This window comes from Oncorhynchus mykiss, chromosome 2, assembly GCF_013265735.2.
Source record: "Oncorhynchus mykiss isolate Arlee chromosome 2, USDA_OmykA_1.1, whole genome shotgun sequence".
Taxonomy (NCBI): Eukaryota; Metazoa; Chordata; class Actinopteri; order Salmoniformes; family Salmonidae; genus Oncorhynchus; species Oncorhynchus mykiss.
Window position 1 is genome coordinate 12,467,315 of NC_048566.1, and position 5,752 is coordinate 12,473,066.

Sequence of the window (5,752 nt, forward strand, 5' to 3'; positions counted from 1 at the left end):
TGTTGTATTTCACCCCTCTGAGTGTAGTGTTGTATTTCACCCCTCTGAGTGTAGTGTTGTATTCACCACTCTGAGTGTAGTGTTGTATTCACCACTCTGAGTGTTGTATTGTATTTCACCCCTCTGAGTGTAGTGTAATATTTCACCCCTCTGAGTGTAGTGTTGTATTCACCCCTCTGAGTGTAGTGTTGTATTTCACCCCTCTGAGTGTAGTGTTGTATTTCACCCCTCTGAGTGTAGTGTTGTATTCACCACTCTGAGTGTAGTGTTGTATTCACCACTCTGAGTGTTGTATTGTATTTCACCCCTCTGAGTGTAGTGTAATATTTCACCCCTCTGAGTGTAGTGTTGTATTCACCCCTCTGAGTGTAGTGTTGTATTCACCCCTCTGAGTGTAGTGTTGTATTCACCACTCTGAGTGTTGTATTGTATTTCACCCCTCTGAGTGTAGTGTAATATTTCACCCCTCTGAGTGTAGTGTTGTATTCACCCCTCTGAGTGTAGTGTTGTATTCACCACTCTGAGTGTTGTATTGTATTTCACCCCTCTGAGTGTAGTGTAATATTTCACCCCTCTGAGTGTAGTGTTGTATTCACCCCTCTGAGTGTAGTGTTGTATTCACCACTCTGAGTGTTGTATTGTATTTCACCACTCTGAGTGTAGTGTAATATTTCACCCCTCTGAGTGTAGTGTTGTATTTCACCCCTCTGAGTGTAGTGTTATATTTCACCCCTCTGAGTGTAGTGTTGTATTTCACCCCTCTGAGTGTAGTGTTGTATTTCACCCCTCTGAGTGTTGTATTGTATTTCACCCCTCTGAGTGTAGTGTAATATTTCACCCCTCTGAGTGTAGTGTTGTATTCACCCCTCTGAGTGTAGTGTTGTATTCACCCCTCTGAGTGTAATGTTGTATTCACCCCTCTGAGTGTAGTGTTGTATTCACCCCTCTGAGTGTAGTGTTGTATTTCACCCCTCTGAGTGTAGTGTTGTATTCACCCCTCTGAGTGTAGTGTTGTATTTCACCCCTCTGAGTGTAGTGTTGTATTCACCCCTCTGAGTGTAGTGTTGTATTCACCCCTCTGAGTGTAGTGTTGTATTTCACCCCTCTGAGTGTAGTGTTGTATTCACCCCTCTGAGTGTAGTGTTGTATTTCACCCCTCTGAGTGTAGTGTTGTATTCACCCCTCTGAGTGTAGTGTTGTATTCACCCCTCTGAGTGTAGTGTTGTATTTCACCCCTCTGAGTGTAGTGTTGTATTCACCCCTCTGAGTGTAGTGTTGTATTTCACCCCTCTGAGTGTAGTGTTGTATTTCACCCCTCTGAGTGTAGTGTTGTATTTCACCCCTCTGAGTGTAGTGTTGTATTTCACCCCTCTGAGTGTAGTGTTGTATTTCATCCCTCTGAGTGTAGTGTTGTATTTCACCCCTCTGAGTGTAGTGTTGTATTCACCCCTCTGAGTGTAGTGTTGTATTTCACCCCTCTGAGTGTAGTGTTGTATTCACCCCTCTGAGTGTAGTGTTGTATTCACCCCTCTGAGTGTAGTGTTGTATTTCACCCCTCTGAGTGTAGTGTTGTATTTCACCCCTCTGAGTGTAGTGTTGTATTTCACCCCTCTGAGTGTAGTGTTATATTTCACCCCTCTGAGTGTAGTGTAATATTTCACCCCTCTGAGTGTTGTATTTCACCCCTCTGAGTGTAGTGTTGTATTTCACCCCTCTGAGTGTAGTGTTGTATTTCACCCCCCTGAGTGTAGTGTTGTATTTCACCCCTCTGAGTGTAGTGTTGTATTCACCCCTCTGAGTGTAGTGTTGTATTTCACCACTCTGAGTGTAGTGTTGTATTCACCCCTCTGAGTGTAGTGTTGTATTTCACCCCTCTGAGTGTAGTGTTGTATTCACCCCTCTGAGTGTAGTGTTGTATTCACCCCTCTGAGTGTAGTGTTGTATTTCACCACTCTGAGTGTAGTGTTGTATTCACCCCTCTGAGTGTAGTGTTGTATTTCACCCCTCTGAGTGTAGTGTTGTATTCACCCCTCTGAGTGTAGTATTGTATTTCACCCCTCTGAGTGTAGTGTTGTATTTCACCCCTCTGAGTGTAGTGTTGTATTCACCCCTCTGAGTGTAGTGTTGTATTCACCCCTCTTAGTGTAGTGTTATATTTCACCCCTCTGAGTGTAGTGTTGTATTTCACCCCTCTGAGTGTAGTGTTGTATTTCACCCCTCTGAGTGTAGTGTTGTATTTCACCCCTCTGAGTGTTGTATTTCACCCCTCTGAGTGTAGTGATGTATTCACCCCTCTGAGTGTTATATTTCACCCCTCTGAGTGTAGTGTTATATTTCACCCCTCTGAGTGTTGTATTTCACCCCTCTGAGTGTAGTGTTGTATTTCACCCCTCTGAGCGTAGTGTTGTATTCACCCCTCTGAGCGTAGTGTTGTATTTCACCCCTCTGAGTGTAGTGTTGTATTTCACCCCTCTGAGTGTAGTGTTGTATTTCACCCCTCTGAGTGTAGTGTTGTATTCACCCCTCTGAGCGTAGTGTTGTATTTCACCCCTCTGAGTGTAGTGTTGTATTTCACCCCTCTGAGTGTAGTGTTGTATTTCACCCCTCTGAGTGTAGTGTTGTATTTCACCCCTCTGAGTGTAGTGTTGTATTTCACCCCTCTGAGTGTAGTGTTGTATTTCACCCCTCTGAGCGTAGTGTTGTATTTCACCCCTCTGAGTGTAGTGTTGTATTCACCCCTCTGAGTGTAGTGTTGTATTTCACCCCTCTGAGTGTAGTGTTGTATTTCACCCCTCTGAGTGTAGTGTTGTATTCACCCCTCTGAGTGTAGTGTTGTATTCACCCCTCTGAGTGTAGTGTTGTATTTCACCCCTCTGAGTGTAGTGTTGTATTCACCCCTCACCAGACAGCAGTAATAATGGTGATTCAGTCTGAACCGCAGTAAGCAGTTTGCTGTGGCAGTATTGTAATAGTTAGTATTTCATTAGAGAGAAAGGACAAAGGCAGGATCATTCCTTCATGTACAGTCCTGCTATTTCTCACAATGGAGTTTGAATGATGTCAATAAAATATACCAGATGTGTTGAGCGAACAGGGAAGAGGTTTACAAGATGCACACAGCTCTGATATAAACCCAAGGTCTCTGGAACAGAGGGGAAGGAACTTCCTGTTTTCTCTCGGGAGGCTGAGTAGAGCGAGAGAGACAGGAGGGCAATGATTACTGATTCGTTGTGAAGTGTGGGTTTGTGACGCAAGATGATGGAGAAATACAACACTCCTCTCTCTCCCCCATCCCCATCCTTCTCTCTCTCCCATCCCCATCCTTCTCTCTCTCTCCCCCATCCCCATCCTTCTCTCTCCTTCCTTCCTTCCTTCCTTCCCTCCCTCCCTCCCCCCCTCCCTCCCTCCCTCCCTCACTCCCTCCCTCCCTCCCTCCCCCATCCCCATCCTCCTCTCTCTCCCCATCCCCATCCTTCTCTCTCTCCCATCCCCATCCTTCTCTCTCTCCCATCCCCATCCTTCTCTCTCTCCCATCCCCATCCTTCTCTCTCCCCCATCTCCACCCTTCTCTCTCCCCCATCCCATCCTTCTCTCTCTCTCCCCCATCCCCATCCTTCTCTCTCTCTCTCCCATCCCCATCCTTCTCTCTCTCTCCCCCATCCCCATCCTTCTCTCTCTCTCCCATCCCCATCCTTCTCTCTCTCTCTCCCCATCCCCATCCTTCTCTCTCTCTCCCCCATCCCCATCCTTCTCTCTCTCTCCCATCCCCATCCTTCTCTCTCTCTCTCCCCATCCCCATCCTTCTCTCTCTCTCCCCCATCCCCATCCTCCTCTCTCTCCCCCATCCCCATCCTCCTCTCTCTCCCCATCCCCATCCTTCTCTCTCTCTCTCCCATCCCCATCCTTCTCTCTCTCTCTCCCCATCCCCATCCTTCTCTCTCTCTCCCCCATCCCCATCCTCCTCTCTCTCTCCCATCCCCATCCTTCTCTCTCTCTCTCCCATCCCCATCCTTCTCTCTCTCTCCCCCATCCCCATCCTCCTCTCTCTCCCCATCCCCATCCTCCTCTCTCTCTCCCCCATCCCCATCCTCCTCTCTCTCTCCCCCATCCCCATCCTCCTCTCTCTCCCCATCCCCATCCTTCTCTCTCTCCCATCCCCATCCTTCTCTCTCTCTCTCCCATCCCCATCCTTCTCTCTCTCTCTCCCATCCCCATCCTTCTCTCTCTCTCTCTCCCATCCCCATCCTTCTCTCTCTCTCTCCCATCCCCATCCTTCTCTCTCTCTCCCCCATCCCCATCCTTCTCTCTCTCTCCCCCATCCCCATCCTTCTCTCTCTCTCCTTAAAGAGCTATTTTTATTGTTCACGTTATTTTCGTTGACGATGTCTTGAAGTCAAGTGGTTCAATATTGAAATGCATTTTTCTGTACCACAGGACAACCACAGGACAACCAGGAAAAAGCGACGGTCGGTGGAACTCTGGCACCACCAAGTGGACAATTGCTTCAGTTCGTTTGTGGCAGCAACGCTACCAGATATACTTGATACAAGATCAAATGTTACGTCAATATTATTATCTCCAAATTGCCCCCCCCCCCCCCCCCCCCCCACACACACACACACACGCGCGCAATATATTATTATTCAAATTTAGCTGTTGATCTGGTTTTAACGTAACAACGCTTTCTCTCATTTCTGATTGGAGGGCGGATGACCACGTGTTCTTAGAACCTACAAATGTGTTACATTGTAACAGTCGAACGTGGTCATTCCTGGCGTTGATCAACTCCCCCTCCATGTCTCCATTTATTGAAAGCATTCTATTTTTTATGGAAAACAAAAAGCATACAGAGCTCATTGTGACGTAAACATATTCGAATTTGACGTGTCGGAGAACGGCGACTTCGTCCCGAAACCATTGTGGGTATCGCTTCTCGGCCTTTTGGCTAAGATCAAGTGTAGTATCTGTTCTTATCAGTTTAATATCTGATACGTCCCCTATCTGGGGACCATATATTAAATTGATTTTTGGAATAGGGAGATGGAATAGGGGCTTGCTCCGTCCACTCCACGCATCGACCTGGTATTGCAGTACCTCCAGGAACGGTGCACCCCCTTTCATTGTAAAAATAAATCACAAAGAGTTGTTTGTTAATCTATATTTTGTATCTTCACATTGAGCAAGATAGTGCTGGTAAAATCAAATCGGTCACCGTTTTACTGACTACGATAGCTGTTGGGAATGGGGTGCGTTCATCTTATAATCAAAGATTTTTCGTCACACGGGACTTGCAAACTTTCCTCAACATTGCAAATACACACAGAGCTAAGTAATAAAGTAGTTAAAACATTAATATACACACCGAGCTAAGTAATAAAGTAGATCGCTTCTCTGGGTTAGGTGGTATATATATATATATATATAAATATACACACCGAGCTAAGTAATAAAGTAGATAAAACATTAACTATTGAACCTGACTGGTGTCAGGAAGAATCACCCTCTGCCTCAAGTGACACCCCTGAACGGGAACAGCTGATAGACTCATTGCCGATAGAGTAATAGGCTCTGTCATAAACAGAGGCCCATATGCGCACTGTAAGAAAAGTATTTCCTGTTGTAAGATATGTCATCACCCTCTCTGCTCTGAGGGAATGGGAGGAGCAGCGGATCGGGTGCAGAGAATCAAAAGGTATATAAAAGAGACATTTGCCATTACTTTGGCGCTGACTTCTTGAATTCTGAATTCATT

At 46.2% G+C, this 5,752-nt stretch overlaps 1 non-coding gene across 1 annotated transcript; it reads left to right on the forward strand.

The window, feature by feature from the left end:
* The first annotated feature begins 4,925 nt into the window (after positions 1-4,925).
* Positions 4,926-5,116, forward strand: LOC118944185. Its single transcript, XR_005039499.1, has one exon. It is a non-coding gene; the product is annotated as a U2 spliceosomal RNA (small nuclear RNA).
* The last annotated feature ends 636 nt before the right edge of the window (positions 5,117-5,752 follow it).